We start from the raw sequence: 22,785 nt of genomic DNA, 5'->3' as shown, positions 1-22,785 counted from the left end.
CTCAATCTTCTTATATTCAGGGGTTACCAGTGCTGGACACATTACTGCAAGATCATTAAATCTAGCAATATAAGCTTTTATCTCTGAACCCTTCATGGTTAGGGTCCACAATTCTTGTTCCAGCTTATGTATCTCCTCCCTAGGACAATACTCCTCCACTAGCATCATTTTTAGCTCCTCCCATTTCATGGAATTTGCAGTATCAATTCCCATTGTATTCACATGGCTGTTCCACCATGTAAGTGCTGCATCAGCGAAAGTACATGCTGCAAATCGTACTTTACAATCATCTGGACAGAAGCTTATTTGAAAGACGGACTCTGTCGTTTCTATCCACCTCGTCAAATTAACTACCCCTTCATTTCTATGAAAGCTTTTGGGCCTGCAATTCATAAAGTCTTTGTAGGTACATGTTCTAGCGGTCCCTACATGGCCTTCATTTCTAACTCCATCTCTTGTGACATTAGATAGAGCCGCAGCAATTCTTTGAGCTATGATTTCTTCAAGTTGTATTGTACTTATTGAGGGGTTTATTTCTGGTGGTGGTTGCGGTTGTTGTTGTTGTGGTACTGATGGTCGGTTAGGGTTTAGCCGATTACTCCTTCTAGGCATTTTGTTTTAGTTCCTATTATAAATAATAAGAAGTTTATGAGTTTTGTTAATCATTTAATACACGAGTATTAAATACTCCAGTTATTATTCAAAGTGTAAAACATAATGGACAACACAATGATTACTATAACGTATGCTTCATATTATTACCAGCGGTTACATCAGTTTATTTAGGTTTATAAGAGAAAAGTTTCTATAAACATTGCAAAATTTGCAAGGTTTTCTACATCCTTGCTATAAACTTTCCTCTTTTCGCCTTAACTAGTCTGATTTTCTCTATTTACATAACCACTAGTTGTAGCTTATCTACCAGAAACCTAAGTGATGACCTAGCACGTCAGTGACATTAACCACTTGCTCTTCAAGTGCTTGAGTTCTCTGCTCAAGACTTCTCATGCATTCTTCATTTCTTGAGGTTTGATTGTAGAGCTCTAACTCTACAATCCTGGCATCGTGAGTAATCATGTCATTATAAGCAAAATTTATACGATGATGGACATCCATCACCGATTCCTGATCTAGTGTCCTTTGTCCTTTTAGCCTTCGTACTCTACCAGAGAGACGAGTAGCCCTCCCTGCGACAATTTCCATCTTATCTTCAATTTTCACACTTTTCTCAAACAATTAAGATAAAGTGCTAGCTTCAGAAGAATGTGGGAGATGTAGTCGAGATGATTGACCAGTCTCATACATCTTAGCAGCTTTTTCTTCAGCCACCCACCTATCAACGGTTTGTGCGATCTGTGCAGGTTCATCTTGAACTCTATGACTTCTTGAAGATGTCGCCTTCTGATTCTTCTTAATCTTTTGCCATATCGGTATGGATTTACGCGTCGTGCGTTTCATTTTTACTCCTCTTGGAACTTTACGGTAAAGAGTGTTCAGTGGTGGTAAAGATGATGCCACCGATTCTGTTTTCTCCATGGATTCACTTTCTTCCATTGGTTCACTCTCTTCCCATTCGTTGGAGGGTAAAGGTGCTCCATCGTCGGAAGGTATTGGATAAAAGGTGGTTGGATTTATAGGGTAGTAAGGATCGCCTACCATCATGGGGAATGAAACTTCCTGTTCTTCATTCGTGTCATCGATGATTATCCATTCTCGTGAATGTGCCATGCCGAATTCCTATACGTTTTGGATCACCAAAAAGTTTTAGTCTATCAAATATTACTCCCAAATTAAATAGTTCATATGATCTGATCATAATAAAATGTAGTTGCGCACCTACACCTAGTTGTGATAGGATATATGCACATATAAACTTTAGTTGGAATATTTGATCTAAATCCTTGAGATCAAAAACATTTCGGGTATTAAGGTGTATTCTCATTGCGGGTCTGAGCCTTTATATATGACTCTATATTCTTATTTATTGTATTCACGCTTTAACTATTGTTTGTTACTTCAGGTCTATCTGATAAGGCTCCGGCCAGTCAGGACAGTCGAAAGGGCATGATCATTTTAGCATATAGCCGTTCTGAAATCCAGCAACCCAAATCGACATGTCTATCCTTGTCACTGCTCCCGTAAGTAGTCCTTCAGTAGAATGATTAATAATACTTTTTATTTATAGGCTAAGGGATATACCTAAACCTAATAGAGTAAGCCCTAAACTATAGACGTTCTTTCCTAAGAAAGTACCAGTTCACTATAGTTAATAGCTCTGATACCAATTCTGTCACACCCCCAGCCATCGGCGGAAACACCGGGTGATGTAACGTCATTATTCGTATCACAGTTATATAACATTCATTGAACAGTACTAAAGAAAATACATACCTTTATTGATAACTGAAAGTTACATAACTGTTTTTCTAGAACCTATTACATAATATCCGACTATGTCATACTTCTTAATGAACATAAAGGTAATAGTAAAACTTCTTCTGTTCGAGTACATACCAGCTTTTGAAGTTCCTGAAAACACATGCATTTTAAAATACGTCAACATAAAGTTGGTGAGTCCACAGGTTTTGACTCCATAAAATAATACATTTTCCACGATCAAAAGTATAGTTTTGAAAGTATTATTTTGACTCTCCAACGTTTAATATTTATATCCTAGGTATAATGGTTTACTTACCAAATAAGTATATACCTATAAGTCTCATATATTATAAATATAAATGTTTGTAATTCCATACAAATGAAAGCTGCTACGTATAAATCTTATTTCAATTCTATACGAGTAAAACCGCTACATATAAATCTTATTTCAATTCTATACGAGTATGTGTGTTAGGTATAATTATCTACTTTAACATACAAGTAGTACCTAGGGTATAAGTAGGGGAAAACTTATACTTAACATTAATACTTGTATACGACAAAGTATAATGTTACTAACAATTTGCTACCATGAGCCTGTAACCGCTGCTATGACATAATACCTCTGATAAAACCCACTCATGATTTCCATGAGGAAAACCCACTCATAATTTCCATGAGGAAAACCCACTCATGATCTACATGAGGAAAACCCACTCATGATTTCCATGAGGAACACCGTATGCTTCATCGACGCCGGAACAATAACAAGTAAAAGGATAGTTCATCACTCGCTTTTGGTTGACTGTAGCTAACAGTCACAAGTGGGGTGGTCAACCCGTATACTATTTATACACGACTTCCTCGCTCACACGGGATTAACGGTTACAGTTCAGAGGATTTCCGTTAAGATCCCCAATCTTAGTTGATGAATACAATTACTCATGTAGACTTCGACGGCTTCCTATAGTTTTAACAATAAAAGCATCTTCATGTCTAAAACCCGAAGTTACTAGACAATACTTTTAAACATTACTCCTAACTTCATAACATTTAGGCAGTATAACAGCTATATCTTGAAGTAAAACCAGGTTTTATCTTGACCCAAAACCAATAATAACAACATATAACGTTCCTAGTTTTATCTTGACATAAAACTATCAATAACAATATATATAACATACTAAGTTTTATCTTGACATAAAATCTATAATAGCAACATACTTTATAACTTAACATATAGAACTTCCGAATATAACTTCGGAACTATATCGCACACAACATATATATAGAATCCTAAATATAACTCAAGATCTACATTAGTAAAATAACATGTCGACAAGTTGATAATAGTATATATATTCAAAATATTATATTTAGAACAATTATATTATAACTATATATTATCACATAGACATAATAATAATGTATATATAATATTTATCATGCGTTTCCCCCAAAATATTAGAAAGTGGGGCCGTGAAACTCACCCTAGTAGCGTGATTTTATGTAATCTAAGCAGAAACGGTCAGCGTACAAGGTCGTCGGGGCTCGGGATGCAAGAGGGCCTCAGCAAAGGAGAGAAAGAGAAGAAGTTTAGGTGTAAGAATGGCTGAAGTCGGACCTGCTATTTATAGTAAGGATTTAGAACCTCACGTCATGAGTTTTATAAGGCTCACGTCGTGAGTCCTGCATGCTCATCCCATAGACTTGCCATTTGCGTCCCTAGCTTCGGAAGGTAGCCATGTGACTCCTCACGTCGTGAGATATCCTTGCTCACGTCGTGAGTTTGGATCTTATCCCCTCGCAGCCTTGTCACACACCTTCTAGATTCCGAGATATGGATAAATTACTTCTCACGTCGTGAGTTCTGTGCTCACGTCGTGAGCTCAGTCAGATTAGGGTTTCTGACAGCTGAATCTTCGGAAGGTCGTAACTTTCACATACGAACTCCGTTTTTGACGTTCTTTATATGTACGCGTAGGTATTTACAAGTACTACAACTCTATTTTAGATTTTAATAGCTAATTCTAAGTACCTTTTAAATTCCTCTTACTATAGAGATTTATAGTGTTCGGTTTATCATAACTTCTTTATGCGAAGTCAGATTCAGACATTCTCTATATTTTTGGAATCATATGGACGTATACTTGGAGTTGTATCATAAAGAAAGTTAATATTTGTATTAGAATTTATCATTAACTACATAACACTCTTATCACATTACTAGTTTAACAAAATCACATTACATGATTGGCATAATCACATGTGATTGTCTATTGACCTATTTTGACTAGTGTTACATCGAAAATCCAAACTCTTTGACTTTCTCATCGAAACAAAGATTCCATCTGCGAGATGCTTGTTTTAATCCATAAATGGATTTCTCAAGCTTACACACTCTATTGGGGTACTTTTCATTGACAAAACCCTCTGGCTGACTCATGTAAACATCCTCAGCCAACTTTCCATTAAGGAAAGCAGTTTTGACATCCATTTGCCATACTTCATAATCATGAAATGCAGCTATGGCTAGCAGAACCCTAATAGACTTAATCTTCGCTACTGGTGAGAAGGTCTCATCATAGCCAACTCCTGGAGTTTGAGTAAAGCCCTTCGCAACCATTCGCGCCTTCTAAGTGTGTACTTTCCCATCCATGTCGGTCTTATTCTTGAAGATACATTTGCACCCAACTATCTTACGACCCGGTACATTATCAACCAAGTTCCAAACTTGATTGTCAGACATGGACTGGATCTCGTTGTCCATAGCCACTATCTATTTAGCAGACTCGGGGCCTGCCATGGCTTCCTTATAGTTGTTAGGTTCATCCAAATTTACCAGTGTGCTATCACTGATAAATGTATCACCTTCAGTAGTAATATGGAAACCATAAAACTCAGGTGCATTTCTAACTCTACTGGAACGCCTCAGAGGTAAGGACTCGTCAATTGGATCGACAGGAGTTTCCTCCTCGGGTTGATCGCTAGTGTCTGAGGCTCCTTCACCGCTTGACTCTTGAAGTTCTTCAATATCAATTTGCCTCCCACTGTCTCCTTGGCCTATGAGCTCTCTCTCGCGAAAGACTCCTCTCCTCGCAAGGAATACAACATTGTCACTCAGTCTATAGAAGAGATAACCAAAGGATTTATGTGGGTAGCCAATGAAAATACACCGCTCACTTCGAGGATCGAGCTTGTCATGGGTCTCGCGCCTCACGAAAGCCTCGCAACCCCAAACCTTGATGTGGTCTAACGAGGGAGCTTTCCCTGTCCACACCTCGTGAGGTGTTTTGGCAACCTTTTTAGTTGGGACTAAATTAAGGATATGGGCGGCAGTCTTTAAGGCATACCCCCAGAATGAGATAGGTAACAAAGTTCGACTCATCATGGAACGAACCATGTCCAACAAGGTTCGATTGCGCCTCTCAGCCACACCATTAAGCTGTGGAGTCCTAGGTGGCTTTAACTATGAAACAATTCCACATTCCTTAAGATAGTCAAGGAACTCGATACTAAGATACTCACCACCCCGATCGGATCAAAGCATCTTTATCTTCCTGCCCAACTGATTCTCCACTTCCTGTTTAAACTCTTTGAATTTCTCAAAGGTTTCTGACTTGTGCTTGATTAAGTAGACATAGCCATATCTACTGTAATCATCAGTAAAAGTCACATAGAAGCGGTTAGCATCCCTTTTGGCGGTTCTGAAGGGCCCACACACATCGGTGTGTATGAGATCCAACAAACCTTCACCCCTTTCACAAGTACCAGTGAAGGGTGACTTGGTTATCTTTCTAAGTAAGCAAGATTCGCAAGTGTCATCCGTCCTTAAGTCGAATGACTCCAAAACTCCAGCCTTTTTGAGTTGTCATATGCGCTTCTTGCTGACATGTCCAAGGCGACAATGCCGCAATCATGCCTTATCCAATTCATTGGAAGAATCAATGTGCAACACATTATTTCCTAAGTTGTCTACAACCATCGCAGTTTCATATACACCATTACAAGGTAATGCTTTAAAATAAAAAACACCATTATAATAAGCATTAATAGCACCAATTTCATTATCAAATGATAAACTAAACCCTTGTTTGTACAAACCATGAAAGGAAATAACATTTCTCGCCATTTCAGACGAGTAGCAAAAATTATTCAAATCTATTTCTAACCCACTACTAAGCAATAAAGAGTAAGCTCCAATCTTGGTGACAGGTGAAACCTTCCTATTCCCCATGATCAAGTTTATCTTCCCATGCTCCACATCCTTACTTCTTTTTAGGCCCTGCAAATCAGAACAAATGTGAATTGCACAACCTGTGTCAAGAACCCAAGAGTTAGAATGTGATGTGTTTTCAGATAGAATAGTATAAATACCTGCATGGGCGGGTTTAACCTTCCCATCCTTAACATCCTGCAAGTATTTGGGGCAGCTTCGCTTGCAGTGCCCTTTCTCATGACAATAGAAACACTCTGCTTCCTTAGGAATGGAAAAGGGAGCAGCAGAACCAGCCTTGGTCCCCCTTGAATAGGATCCATGAAGAGCCTTTCCCTTGTGGCTCTTTGAGGGAGCCTTCATCTTCTTCCCTTTCCCTTGTCCAATTGCCAGAACACGGGCGGTGGTAGGAGTAGTAACAACCGATTTACCTTTGAGACCACTTTCGGCAGTCCTCAAAAGCCCTTGAAGTTTGGTAAGTGTGACCTCCTCCTTGTTCATATGATAGGTCATGCGGAACTGATCATAACATGGAGGTAAGGAGTGTAGAATGATATCTATAGCCAACTCCTCAGGGAAGTTCACATTCAACTTTAGCAACCGGTCAATAAACCTTTGCATTTTCTACAAGTGGCCCGTGATGGGTTCACCATCCTTCATCCTAGTTGTTATCATGGAAGAGATGATTTCATACATCTCTTGACGAGCACTCTGATGGTATCTTTCCATCAGGTCCTGGTGCATCTCAAAAGGGTAGAAGTCCTCATAGGACTTTTGGAGTTCAGCTGTCATGGTGCCCTACATGATACAAGACACCTTGGTGGCATCCTTCTCATGAGTCCTAAAGTCAGCGATCTCCTCAGGAGTAGCAGAAGACTCATCGATTTCCTTAAGCCTTGTATAGGGCATATTCCTTGTCCTCATAGCGAGTGACCATCCTGATGTTCCTAATCCAATCATTGAAGTTGGAACCATCAAAGATGACTCTCCCACACAAATTCATGAGAGAGAAGGAGTCAGTATGGTTTGAGCCAGAAGCAGTGTTGGAAGACATCTGAAAAGAAAGAAAGACAAAGTTTAGATTAGATAAGGAGTCCTTAATATAACACCCAAAATGAAATATGAAGGCTAGGACCCAACACAATACTTTACAAATTGAAGAGGGGTGCCGTAATCCAATTTGCAAAATATTTAAAGGTAGGTAAATGACGATTTACCAATTTCCACCATGAAAAACGAAATTATTATTTAGTTTTAATTGGATTGAAATTCCTAGATCCTTTGAGATTCATTGAACAATTCAATGGCATGTTTAAATCTCAATTATACCCTTCAGGTTTGTGACTGGGATACCGAGGATCACAAACAAGGTGTGAATAACCATGCAAAATGTGCTTGGTACTCTCAATGTAATTTATCACCCAATCAATGTGCCGGTTAACCACACACACTCCATTGATCTTATGATAAACATCAAGCCACCCTTACTAGTCCAAGTTAATGTGCCGGTTAACTACACACGCTCCATTAATGACTCGTCAAGGTGCAAAGTGCAATTTTCATGGATTAGCATCAATTTCACATTTTCCTAAAGTAACTAAGATTGAGAATTTAATAAAACATTTAGTTACTTTATTATTATCATTATACTTTTAATGATAATTATAGTCCTATCCTACCCGTTCGGCTAACGACCCTCCACCAGTCAAGGAAGCGGTAGGTGAGAGTGGACACCCATTAAACTGTCATTTTATAGGCAGTAACCTTATACCCCCTTATAGACCGACTTCGTGAATGAGGCCTACTAACGGTAAGACTGACTTGATCTTATACATATATATATTATTAAACTTATAATACTATAAAGTATAAGGGTTGAATTTTAAACTTTTAAAATTCTAGGGTTTGGAATTAAAGTATTCTTAAGTGACTTTACAAATTCCAAAACTTGAGGGCAAGTTTTGAAACATGTCAAAACTTTTCATTTCCATAACATATGAGTTTAATGATCTCTTAAAATAAAAAACCTTTCATTTTCCATAACTTGAGGACAAGTTATGGAGTCCATTAAAAGCATTTAACAAATTATTTTAATTAACACAATAATCAAATAATTCATATATGATTCAATTAAACTCATATGAACAAGATAATTCAATACAAACAAATTTCATGAAATTAGCCTAATCATATAAACTAATACAAAACATGAAACTTTGACAATTATCTTTGAAATTGGATAAGCACAATCATTACCACATCAAAAACAATGTTTATTTGTTCAAAAATAGTTTAGCGTAATGATTCTAGTCCGATTCTGGATTTAAAACTCGAAATTCTGCATTCTGGAGCACCAACTCGTCGAGTGCATGAACTGACTCGGCGAGTTGGTCAGTTTTTAGGGTGGACTCGGCGAGTCTGTCAGTGGAATCGGCGAGTTCACTGTCCAGATTGCAGAAAATCGATTTTTCTAAGCATTGAAAACAAGTAGCATCAAGTATAATGGAAAACAAGCCTAGGCTCTGATACCACTGAAGGGTTTTGAGCATTCTAACACTCCTATGGTGTACATGCAACCCTAGATGCCTTGGATCTATGCTTTCTCTATTAAACATGCAAATTTTCAATTTTCCAAGGCATCATCCTAACTAGCATACTATGGAGTATATACACTACAAAAATCTAGTTAGATGACTTACCTTTGTTGTAGCTTTGAAACCTTAAGCCTTTAAGAGCCTAGCACCCCAAGTGTGATGCCTCAAATGCCTCACACAACACCACCAACAATGGAGGACTTGAGAAGAGATTGTCTTGCACACACAAAATCGGCTAGCCCTCTTGTATCTCACTTAAGTGCCGATTTTGGTAGCCATGAGGTTTCTTATATAGTGTGACAGAACTAGGGTTACACCATGTAAACCCTAATGTGCATGACTTTCCATATTCCTTCGGCTCCATGGGTTTTAACCTCCATGGGGTATCCATGGGTCACCACATGGGTTTAGCCCAACATAAATAACTATGGATCATAAGCCCACTTTATAAGAATGAATGATTTGCACAATAAATCCCCATATATTTAAACAGTCTCTTTTGATCACCAAATTAATTCCAGATTATATCTTGATCAATACTAATTAAATAATATGATTTCATATTAATAAATAGAACTTATAATATATTAATAAATCATAAATATCCTCTTCTCAAAAGTCCATCTTTACAAATTGTTCCGGTGTCATGCAACCCAAATGGACCATGCTACTATCGGGTCAATTACATACCAATTATAGTTATGGGCTAAGACACTAAATCCAACAGTACTCATGTGTATCTTGGGCGTACGTGGGTGATGTCTAAACCCTAATTTTTAGGTTTTAATCCCTATTTAAACATCATTAACTCCTCAAGACGTTCTCCCTCATCAGCCTCCATCACCCAAATCATCCCTTGCTAACCCTAATCAATTGTGTGAGCATTTTGTGCTTGAAAGTGTGCGTTTTGTGTTCTTGAAGGAAGAAGAAGATAGTGGAATCATCTTGGAAGCTCAAGGCAACCTAGATCCAGAAGTATATCACCCTCAAACATCCTTTGGAGGTATAAAGTTTGGATCTTGATGCATGTTTTCTATGGATCTTGCTAGTGCTTAGGTGTTTATGTTTTTTAGGTGCTTAAAACCATAAAAATGTGATCTTGGTCCTTCTATCCCTTTCATGCAAGAGTTATGATGTCTTAATGGATTATTAAGTTAGGGTTTTAGCTTTTGGACCTTTTCTAGCCATGGAAAGTCATAAAGGTGGAACCATTATGACTTAGAATGATGTTTTGGATATAGATATGTATTTGGATAAAAAGTCTTTAAGGACTAAGAATTTAATGAAAAGAATTAGATACAGGCGGAGTACACTAAGCGTACCTAGAGGTACCATGCACGTACTAGGATAAGGCCTCGTGGTTTGGAAGTATTGCGACTACGCCCAGCGTAGTAGCCGAGTACGCGTGGCATACTTAGCCTATAACGCCTGGTTCCTGGTATGCATTTAAGTTTATTATTTATTTTTTTTGGAAGGGCTACTCGACGAGTTGGTGGCCCTAACTCGTCGAGTAGAAGGCAGAATAGGCGCGGGTTTTAAGTGAGCTACTCGACGAGTCGAAGTCCTGACTCGACGAGTAGGACATGCTGGATGAAACCCTAATCTTTAGGGCTTGCACCTTATTTAAGCATCATATCTGGCCTCCATCCCAGCCTCCATCACCTCCAAACCCTAATCTTGAAAGCCTAATCAACCTTGAGTGATCTTGAGCTATTTCTTGCCATTTTGTGATTAAAGCTAGGAGAAGGAAGCAAAGGCTTGGAGTTGCAGAAGGAAGGTCGAAGATCCAGAGTTAAGGACTCATTTCTGTCTTCATGGAGGTATAAAGATTATACCTTGGCTACTATTCACTTAGATCTTCTTTTTAGCTTGTATGTTGTCATTTTTGGGCCATTTCCAAGGTCATTCCGAGATTTGAACTCTTGGGGATGAAAGGACTTCAGATCTGGGCATTCTTGAGCTTTAGAAGCTCAAAGTTGCCACCTTTATTCAGCCATGGTCATATTCTATGACTTAGACCTCCATGTTAGCTTGTAATGGGTGTTTTAGCTTCATAACACCATGCATGCACGTAAAGTTAGCAACTTTACGTGTAATGCTCGTCTAAGGAGTCCAGATCTACAAGTTGGAAGCATTGGAATGGATTAGAATCGACTGAATGGATTGGTCATATGGAGGACTCGACGAGTTGTTCTTGGACTCGGCGAGTAGGGTCGTGAACCCTAACCCCTTTTCTGGTTGTGAGTGGAACCATTGAGTTTAGGAGATGACACAGTGAGTTGGACAATATTAGGACTCAGAAGCTGAAGAACTCGACGAGTCTAAGGAGGCACTCGGCGAGTTAAAGTTGATATGTCCCGATGTTGTGACAGGAAGAACTCGACGAGTCGGGGAAGGGACTCGACGAGTTGACTTAGTTGACCACGGGTCTGAGTAATACATGAACTCGCCGAGTTGGGAAATGACTCGACGAGTTGGGGTTGACTGAGATTTGACCTTGACTTTAACTTTGACCAGGATGCTGACTTTGACCAGGGGTAAAATGGTCATTTTACCTTGAGAAGGATTATCAGTTTTTGACTAAGTATTATTGTGATATTGATAGTCGGAGAGTCGTTAGAGCAGCTATCAGATATTCCTCACCGCAAGTTTTTGCAGACAGCTTTGTGAGGTGAGTTCCCTTCAGTAAGAGCGGGTCTGCGGCACCAAGGTCGGCCCGCAGTATGATTATGTTAGTAGCTGAGTGTGGGCGAGGCCGGTATCTCCCAGTTAGCCGAGTGTAGGCGGGGCCCATATCTCATAGCTTAGTTTGATTATGGATATATGTCTGATTGATAGAATTAGTTATACTTGTTGTCTGTGTGATACTTGTATGTATGGTTAGTAGCTGAGTGTGGGCGGGGCCCGTATCTCATAGCAGCTGAGTGTGGGCGGGGCCCGTATCTCATAGTAGTCGAGTGTGGGCGGGGCCCGTATCTCGTAGTAGCTGAGTGTGGGCGGGGCCCGTATCTCAGAGTCAGCGGAGTGTGGGTGGGGCCCGTATCTCCCAGTTAGAAGAGTGTGGATGGGCCCTTATCTCCATGAGTGTGGGCGGGGCCCATATCTCCTAGTTTTTGTTATGTGTACGGTATGTGGTAGATTGGGGAGTCTCACTAAGCTTCGTGCTTACAGTTTTCAGTTTTGGTTTCAGGTACTTCCACTAGCAAGGGGAAGGGCTCGGGATGATCGCATGGCACACACCATAGTTATAGCCTAGGATGTTTAGACTCTGATATTTTTCTCATATGATTTTGACATAGTATTTGACATGATGCTTGAGATACATGATTCTTGATTTTCCTTATGTTGATGGATGATTCATGGTTTTATTATAAGTTTTAAAACAAAATTTTTGGACTGTATTTTTGGGATGTTTCACATCCTAGTTTGACTTCCCTTTACTTTTGACTTTTTGACTTTGACCTTTGACCATGGGGTTGACCAAGTTTAACACCCTATTTCGAATCGTTTCATAAATTGGGGTTGTGACCCGAATACCAGTTATCATAACACTTTGGGCCTTGGGGGAAAGAGAGATTTAGACCCCTTTGGATGTGGGTAATGTAGATTAGGTGATCCGAGAGTTCAGTTGGTGCATTGGAGCCCAACAGTATAACCATAAGGTGATAGTTTGGGCCTTTTATGAATTTTAGATTTAAGTTTAGAAATTTTTGAGGCAAAGGAGAATTTACAGGGTTGTAGACCTTCTCATTACCTTTCCGTGGATATAAGGATCGTCGAAATCGGAGTTGAAACGAAGAAGTTACGACCGTTTGAAGTTAGGACGATTTTTTGGTTAGCAACGTACGTTGGGCGTACTAGGGTATCCCTAATACGTTGGGTGTAAATTGAGTATGCATGGCATACGCAATCAGTGCCCAAACCCTATTTTCGTGGTTTGAGCCATATTTAAGCTCCTTAACTTCCCAAAACCCATTCCATTCTTAGCCTCCACCTCTCCAACTCCAGCCCTCGAAACCATAACCCTAGCTTGAGTCTTGTGAGCAAAAAGAAGCTCTTTTTAAGTGCTTTAGAGTGTTCTTGGTGCACCTTGTAGATAAAATGAACTCACTGAAGAAATGTAGGTTGCATTGGATCTTGTAGATCCAGACCTTGTTCACCTTTATGTTTCTTCTGGAGGTATAAAGTTTGAATCTTGATGATGAAATTGTTAAATCTAGATAGTTTTGGGTGTTATGAGCTTTTGGTCACTTTAGTGCATAAAGTTTAGATCTTGAAAGTTTGTGACCTTGTTATGGATTAAGTTGGAAACTTAATCCATCTAAACATCATATTGATTCAGATCTAAAATCTTGAATCAAGGAGAGTCACAGAGAATCTAGGAAGCCTATGGATAAGGATTCTTGGGTATGTTCTGATCATTTGTATGATTCAGAATGGTGATGAGCACACATGGAGGAGGTTCGGGTTCTAGTTCAGGCTCAGGTGCAGGTGTTGAGCCGATTGATGAGCGGATATGTAAGTTTATTTTGTCGGAGATCACCCGCAATATTTTGGAGCGGCTCCTGTGATCTTCAATATGGTCAAGGAGGGGATTATGGAAATTTTGGATAAGCGTCTGAGCACGTTTCGCTCAGAGATTATGACTATTGTGGGAGCTCGCACTTTTTCCTTCCGCAAATTCTATGCTTGTGGAGCTCCCGCATTCTTTAGGGAGAAGGACCCCATTGCTAGTAGGAGGTGGTTAGAGGATATGGTGAATGATTTCCGAACGAGTTTCTGTCTGAGGGGTCGAAGGTCAGATTTGCTTCCTGTCTTCTGAAAGACAGAGCTCAAGATTGGTGGGAGGAGGTAGACTTCGCTTTGCGAGGCGAAGTCATGTAGACAGTGAATTGGGATGAGTTGTGATGTGATTTAGGGCAGAGTTTGCACCAGCTATTGAGGTGCAACAGTCGGCGTGGGAGTTTCAGGACCTTCACCAAACAACTGAGACTGTGGCAGAGATCACTACCAAGTTCTAGGAGAGGACTTTGTTGGTTCCGCTGTATGCAGTGGGCTAGGAGATGAAGAAGGTAATGTGTCATGATATGCTGAGGGATGACATTATAGTCTGGGAGCAGGAGATCGATTTGGAGCACTTTGGGAAGAGGAGGGCAGAGCAGACTCAGATCGCAGTGGGCCAGGAGAAGAGGCCAAAGATTCTGGATTCACGTTTGGTAGGCCATCAGGGTCGGGATCATTGTGAAAAGTGTGGGAGGACCCATGAGGGAGGATGTCGGCATACAGGTCGGGGATGTTTCAGTTATGGTCAGATGGGTCATTTTAGGGGGATTGCCACCGTATATCGGTTCCGATATGTTTTCACGACGACTAAGTGGGCCATAAGAAGGCCGAATGTCCGATGTTGAGGGTGGAGTAGTGAGTGCACCTGCTCCAGTTACTGTGAGGATCATTGGTGGTCGTGAAGGCAAGGCAGAATCCCCAGCAGTGAGGTGCCGAGCATTGCAGCTTCAGTTGGGAGAGGCCAAGTTTCATCAGATGCAATCTCGGGTATGTTATCTTTTGTTCTTCTTGTGCCTTAATGTGTATATATGTGCTTTAGAGTCAAGTGCTGGTATGTGTAAGCAGTATCTTGGGTTTAGTTCTTTTTTATTACCTGGGTTATATTATCAAGGATTGTTATATGCCATTGTGCATACCGAGAGTTATGAGTGGGACGCATCTTATCGAGCTAGATTTAGTATGTTTGGTTGTTGTTTTGGGCAAATAGTGGAGACAATTTAGGGGTATCGTTTGGAATATCAGTAGACGAATTAGCAAGATTAGTTAAACAATGAAGTCGGAGTTCATAAATGTTAGCGTTGCTCAGTGGGAATCGCAGTAGTTCATGAAAGGAATATTGGTTCTGGTCACTACCATTGCTAGGGAAGAAGCAGTAGCAGTCAGATGATGATGATGGTCGTGTGGGCTTGTCCATACATTGAGAGTGTCAACGAAATTTCGAAATCACATTGGTTGAAGATGGTTATAATGTAGAGATCCTTCGGTAAGTGGGTAGTTGGGTTGGTGTTTCGTTCGTTCCGGTCAAGGGTTACAATTATTTGTCATGAGCACAAAGGACTTAAAGATTTGGAGTTGTATCATCGGAAGTGCTTGGGATTAGTGAACTTGTTAAGATTTCGGGAAATATTCATCTATATTTGGAAAGTGTGTGTAATCGTTAAGATTGACTAGTAATGGAACACTAGTCCTTGTAAGCTCAGGTTGTCGATAGTCAGATTTTAAGGATGCGAGATGGGTTGGAAACCCATCAAATTTTGTGGATTGAAAGAGCGCAGTCGAATCCAAGTGGGGGAGAACCATTTGAATTTTCGGGGATAGCATCAAGTGCAAACCTGGAAAAGTTCCACATCCTAGTCGAGAGGGAAGTCAGTTCAAGTGGCAGTCTGGATAGAGGTTGCTTAAGGTTGAGGGTTGTGTTAGAGCCTCTCGATCTGTTCTTGTGTGATTAAGGCTTTGGGGTTCAAAGCATGCCCTACACACCTGATTGGGGAATAGTTGGATGTGGGTTTTATTCATGATGACTATAGTTGGTATGGTAGATGGGTGTATCGGGCGGGGATCGATGTATGTATGTTTGCATGATATGTATGGTATGAGGATCATTGGATCCAAGGCAAGGTTAGGCCTATATAGTACTCGACTAGGTGATAGACGTGAGCAAGGCCAGTGTGGTTATGATAGTATGGGTGAGACCCGGTGGACTAGGTTGGAGTATGATTTTGGATCACATTAGAGTTGGCTAACTCTGTGGTCAGTGGTGGGATCAGATGTAGGACTACCAATCTCGGTAGTCGATTGAGGAGTATATATCTCAATTTAGAGGGAGGTCACTATGGATGCAGGAGATCATGGACAGATCGGAATTTCGAATTTTTTTAGTTATAAGGATGTGAGTATTTAGATTGGTCTGGTACTTAGGGGTGATGCTTGCATTGGGATTCACCCTTGACCTCAATTAAAGGATTCAATTAGACCTGGCAATTTCAGACACGAATACACGAATCTGTGAAAGACACGACACGACACGAATACATCTTAAAAATTGAGATAAATCTTATTTCTCATCGTGTAATCGTATCGTGACAAATTCATGGCTGACACGTTTTCATGACACGAATACACGAATTGCCAGGTCTAGATTCAATTGGGATTAATGGTTGGTTATGTTATCCCTAGTTTGACCAGAACGGTTATTGGAGCCATTGTGGCAAGAAAGCGAGGACAACTCCTGCCAAACATACCCTCGTTCAGGAGTCACGTGGAACGGATGTGTGAGGCTATCAGCCTCAGCAACAGGTTGGAAATGCGGTAGATCAGTAAATTGGTAGGTAAGTGTGAGACCAGGTAGGTCTCGGATGCATTAGGAATATAATTATGGGGCAACACCATGAACCTGAGGTGGTACTAGGAATTGGGACTCGCGTTATATGAACAATCTTTTCAACAGCAAGGTATGATTAGGATTCTGTCTACCAGGAAGTGTCAGTTAGATGTTTAGGACCGGATGTATTTCTTTCAGTTCAAATTGCAGAGATAGGTCTTATTGATTGTATTTCGGAATGGTTTTGCATGTCAGGATTTCAGATAAGGTATCGGATTCCTGGATCTGAGCTGAGTAGTGATGAATGACCTTCATTAGTTAAGGTTACGGGGGGAAGGCATTCGTTCGTCGTAGGTATGCGGGTTTTGCTATGAATGGGTTCGATTATTGGAAGGTCATCGTATGTTGGAGTCAAATTTCATCAGGGATCTGGAAGAGTTGGTCTGGTCGTCTGATTGTCTGGAGTGTAGCATGGAGTGATTTCGAGGAAGAAGTTTATTTCAGTGGGGGAGAATTGTAACACCCTGTTTCGAATCGTTTCATAATTCGGTACTGTGACTCGAGTACCATTTATTATAAGGCTTCGGGGCTTGGGGAAAGAGAGATTTAGACCCCTTTGGATGTGGGTAATGTAGATTAGGTGATCCGAGAGTTCGGTTGGTGCTTTGGATCCCAAGGGCATCACCGTAAAGTGAGAGTTTGGGCCTTTTATGAATTTTGGATTTAAGTTCAGAAAGTTTTGACGCAAAGGAGAAGTTGTAGTGTTGTAGATCTTCTCATTACTTTTCCGTGGTTATAAGGATCGTCGAAATCGGAGTTGAAACGAAGAAGTTACGACCGTTTGAAGTTAGGACAATTTTTGGGTTAGCCATATACGTTGGGCGTACGGGGAGTACAGGGGGCGTACTAGGGCATCCCTAGTATGATGGGCGTAAATTGAGTACGCAGGGCATACGCAATCAGTGCCCAAACCCTATTCTCGTGGTTTGAGCCCTATTTAAGCTCCTTAACTTCCCCAAACCCATTCCATTCTCAGCCTCCACCTCTCCAACACCCTCCCTTGAAACTCTAACCCTAGTTTGAGCCTTGTGAGCAAAAAGAATGTGTTTTTAAGTGGTTTGGAGTGTTCTTGGTGCACCTTGTAGAAGAAGGAACTCATTGAAGAAGCGTTGGTTGCATTGGAGCTTGTAGATCCAGAACGAATTCACCTTGATGTTTCTTCTGGAGGTATAAAGTTTGAATCTTGATGATGAAATTGTTAGATCTAGCTAGTTTTGGGTGTTATGAGCTTTTGGTCACTTTAGTGCATAAAGTTTAGATCTTGAAAGTTTGTGACCTTGTTATGGATTTAGTTGGAAACTTTATCCATCTAAACAACATATTGATCTAGATCTAAAAATTTGAATTAAGGAGAGTCACAAAGAATCTAGGAAGCCTATGGATAACGATTCTTCGGTCTATTCTGATCATTTGTATGTTTCAGAATGGTGATGAGCAGACATGGAGGAGGTTCGGGTTTTATTTCAGGATCAGGTACAGGTGTTGGCAGATTGATGAGCGGATGCGGAAGTTTATCTTGTTGGAGATCACCCGCAATTTTTTTGGAGCAGACTCATGTGATCTTCGATATGGTGAAGGAGGGGATTATGGAAATTTTGGATCAGCGCCTGAGCATGTTTCGCTCAGAGATTATTGCTATTTTGGGAGCTCGCACTTTTCCCTTCCGCGAGATCCGTGCTTGTGGACCTCCCACATTCTTTGGGGAGAAGGACCCTTTTGCTAGTAGGATGTGGTTAACGGATATGGTGAATGATTTCCGAATGAGTTTTTGCACTAGGGGTCGAACGAAAGATTTGCCTTCTGTGTTCTGAAATAGAGCTCGATATTATTGGGAGGAGGTAGAGTTCGCTTTGCGAGGCGAAGCCCTGTAGACGATTACTTGCGATGAGTTATGACGTGATTTAGGGCAGAGTTTGCACCAACTATTGAGGTGCAACAGTCGGCGTGGGAGTTTCAGGACCTTCGCCAAACAACTGAGACTATGGCAGAGATCACTCCCAAGTTCGGGGAGAGGGCTTTGTTGGTTTTGTTGTATGTAGTGGGTGAGGAGATGAAGAAGGTAAGGTATCATGATATGTTCAGGGATAAAATTAGGGAGTTTGTGAGTTTGTCAGGGTGCGAGACCCTGAATGATATGATTGATAGAGTCCGGGAGCAGTAGATCGACTTGAAGCACTTTGGGAAGAGGAAGGTAGAGCAGACTTAGATCGCAGTGGGCCAGGCGAAGAGGCCCAAGATTCAGGGTTCGTGTTTGGGAGGCCATCATGCTCGGGACCGTTGTGACAAGTGTGGGAGGACCCATGAGGGAGGATGTTGGGAGACAGGTCGGGGATGTTTCAGTTATGGCCTGATGGGTCATTTTAGTGGGATTGCCACCGTGGATCGGTTCTGATGTGTATTCACGATGACCAAGTGGTCCACAAGAAGGCCGACTTTCCGATGTTAGGGGGTGGAGCAGTGAGTTCACCTGCTCCAGTTACTATGAGGATCATTGGCGGTCATGGGGGAAAGGGAGAAACCCCAGCAGTGAGGGGCCGAGCATTTCAGCTTCAGTCGGGTGAGGCCAAGTTTCATCATATGTTATCGTGGGTATGTTATCTTTTGTTCTTCTAGTGCCTTAATGTGTATGTATGTGCTTTGGAATCAAGTGTTGGTATGTGCAAGCAGTATCTTGGGTTTAGTTCTTTGTTATTACCTGGGTTATATTATCAAGGATTGTTATATGCCATTTTGCATACCGAGAGTTATGAGTGGGCCGCATCTTGTCGAGCTAGATTTAGTATGTCCGGTTGTTGTTTTGGGCAAATAGTGGAGACAATTTAGGGGTATTGTTTGGAAGATCAGTAGACGAGTTAGCAAGATTATTTCAACAATGAAGTGGGAGTTCAGAAATGTTAGCGTTGCTTAGTGGGAATAGCAGCTATTCATGAAAAGAATCTTGGTTGCGGTCGCTACCGTTGCTAGGGAAGAAGCAGTAGCAATCAGATGATGATAGTCATGTGGGCTTGTCAATACATTGATAGTGTCAACGAAATTTCGAAATCGAATTGGTTGAATATGGTTAGAATACAGAGATCCTTCGGTGAGTGGGTAGTTGGGTTGGTGTTTCTTCAGTTCCGGTCACGGGTTACAGTTATGAAACATCCTAAAAATACAGTTTAAAATTTTCATTTTAAATCATTAACAAAACCATAAATATCATTCATCATATAAAAACCATGAGTTGTGTATCTCCAATAATATCATAAACATCTATCAATATATCAAAATCATATGTCAAAACATCAGAGTAAATCATCCGAGGCTAAACAATATGGTGTGTGCCATGCAGTCATCCCGAGCTCTTCCCCTTACTAGCGGAAGTACTTGAATCCAAAACCAAAACCTGTAAGCACGAAGCTTAGTGAGTCTCCCCAAACTACCACATATCATACACATAATCACAAAATAACATACATTGCGCCTTTCCCGCTACATCAGGCCCAACCCGGCATCGGACCGAAGTCCGGCATCGGGCCGAAGTTCAGCATCGGGCCCCGCCCGACATCGGACCGAAGCGCGGTATACATATAACATATAAACAAAGCATATAATATAACACATAACATAAGCATATAAACATTCCTCAGGTTTGCCCCGACATTGCACCGAAGCCCGGAACATATAACATAACATATAAGCTAAACATTCCTCGGGCTTGCCCCGGCATCAGACCAAATGCCGAAAAATATAAACAAACACATGCAAGAATCACGAAGACATCAAGCATACAAACATTCCTCGGGCTTTCCCCGGCATCGGACCGAAGTACGGAAACATATAACCTACATCGAGCTAACCCCAGCATCGGACCTAAGTCCGGCATATGCTAACATATATAAACGGGCCGGCATTGGTGCCTTCAACCCATTCCTATTGGAGGAAAACTCACCTCACAAAGCTGGCTGCTGAATCTCTTGGTAAGGAATCTCTATCGGCTGCTCTCACGACTCCCCGAGCTATCATTACCAAATACACTTAGTCAAAATCCAAACAATCCTTCTAAGGGTAAAATGACCATTTTACCCCTAATCTAAATGGACCCATGACCTAGGCCCAAATCCATAACATGAAGACCCAAATCCATATATTCTCACCAAGCCCACTAATGGCCCACTTATGGCCCAATTTTCTAAATTAGGCCCAACTTCTCAAGTGGGCCTTCCCTCAAGTCCAATATGCAATAAAATCCATTATCAGCCCAAAAGAATAATCCACTAAGGCCCATAATCAACTAGTCCAAGGAAATGGCCCAAAAAGGCCCACTGACGCAATGAACGCAGGGCGTTCCCTTATGTAACGTTGGGCGTTCCTCCTTGGTTCAGATCGCGAGTCCCAGTGGGAACGCAGCGCGTTCCCAAGACCTACGCAGGGCGTTCGCGTCCAGTTTTCAAAAATGGCCATTAAGCACTTAATGCTTAAGCCATGCTATCCAAACACAGGTCCAAGCTATCTAGGACCTCTAGAATCATAAAGTCACAGACTTGGTGACTTTGCATGTCCCCGTAAGTCCAAATCTCAAGAAATAGCAATCAACTTCCATAAATGTGGTCCTAACTCTTGCATGAACCCATTAAGACCTTAAAGATAGAAACTTTACTGATGTAGGGACACCATTAGCATCAAGGGTGGCAACCCTATGTTCAAAAATGGATTGGACTCATAAAAATCCTTTCTTGGGACCTAAAAAGGTCCAAAACTCCATTAACATAGATCTAAGAATTCATAAGGCAAGTTGGAAGCTTTTTACCTCAAATGAGTGCCAAAAGGTGATGCTATCCAGGATCCTTGAGCTCAAGATACTCAAATTCTTCTTCACTAGCTTTCTCTTTCTCCTTTCAAGCTCCTAAGCACCACAAAGAACTTCACAAGTCCAAAACACACACAAGAATAAGGAATGAGAGTCTATCTAGGGTTTCTGAGGTTGAGAGGCTGGTAAGGAGGCCAGGGCTTGAGTCATAATGTTGTTTATATTGGTCACAAACCCTAAAAATTAGGGTTTGCATTCAGCGCAGGAACGCAGAGCGTTCCTCAGCGGAACGCCCCGCGTTCGGGCTCCGCCTCCAAAATTCAAAGTTGGCAGAAATGGTCCCTCCTTCCTCCAAATTCCCTAATAACAAGGTCCAAAAGCAGTAATTCAATATATAAGGGACCAAAATGTAAATAATACCTGGACTGGCTGTTACAATTCTCCCCCACTTGAGTCAGACTTCGTCCTCGAAGTCCGTTGTGTCTGGAAATAACTCCGGGTAATGCTCCCTCATCTCCTCCTCGGGCTCCCAAGTCCATTCCGATCTCTTGAGGTGCTGCCACTATACCTTCAGCAGCTGTACTCTCTTGTTCCTCAGTTCCTTCGTCTTCCTGTCGAGAATGGCTACTGGTCTCTCGATGTAGTTCAGGCTGTCATCCTCCTGTATATCCTCTAAAGGCACAACTGCGGAGTCATCCACTTAGCACTTTTGCAGCTGGGAGAGATGGAAAGTACTGTGGATCTGGCTGAGCTCTGCTGGAAGATCCAAACAGTAAGAAACTTGGCCCACCCGAGCCAAAACCCTGAACGGACCGATGTACAAAGGGCCTAGTTTTCCCCGCTTCCTGAACCGGATGATACCTTTCCAAGGTGACACCTTCAGGAGGACCATGTCGCCCACCTGAAACTCCAAGTCTTAACGGCGCTTGTCGGCATAGCTTTTAATGCCAACTCTAAGCAGTCTGGAGCCTGCTCCAGACCTACTGGATCCTCTCAGTAGTCTTGAGTACTACCTCAGTACTCCCCATGACCCTCTGTCCGACCTTGCCCCAACAGATTGGGGTCCTACACTTCCTCCCGTAGAGCATCTCGAAGGGAGGTCGGTCTATGCTGGCGTGGTAACTTCTGTTATATGAAAATTCTACTAACGGAAGATACGTATCCCAACTGCCATCGAAATCCAAAACACATGCACGCAGCATGTCCTCGAGAGTCTGAATCATCCTCTCGCTCTGCCCATCCATCTGAGGGTGGAAAGCGGTATTGAAGTGGAGACGAGTACCCATCTCGTCGTAAAACCGCTTCCAAAATCTGAAAGTAAAACGAACATTTCGGTCTGACACCACCGAAACGGGCGCCCCAT

Source organism: Lactuca virosa, chromosome 9 (assembly GCF_052849685.1).
Source record: "Lactuca virosa cultivar CGN04683 chromosome 9, Lactuca_virosa_CGN04683_v6, whole genome shotgun sequence".
In the NCBI taxonomy this organism is placed as follows: domain Eukaryota; kingdom Viridiplantae; phylum Streptophyta; class Magnoliopsida; order Asterales; family Asteraceae; genus Lactuca; species Lactuca virosa.
Note: the sequence above shows the minus strand (reverse complement) of the source record.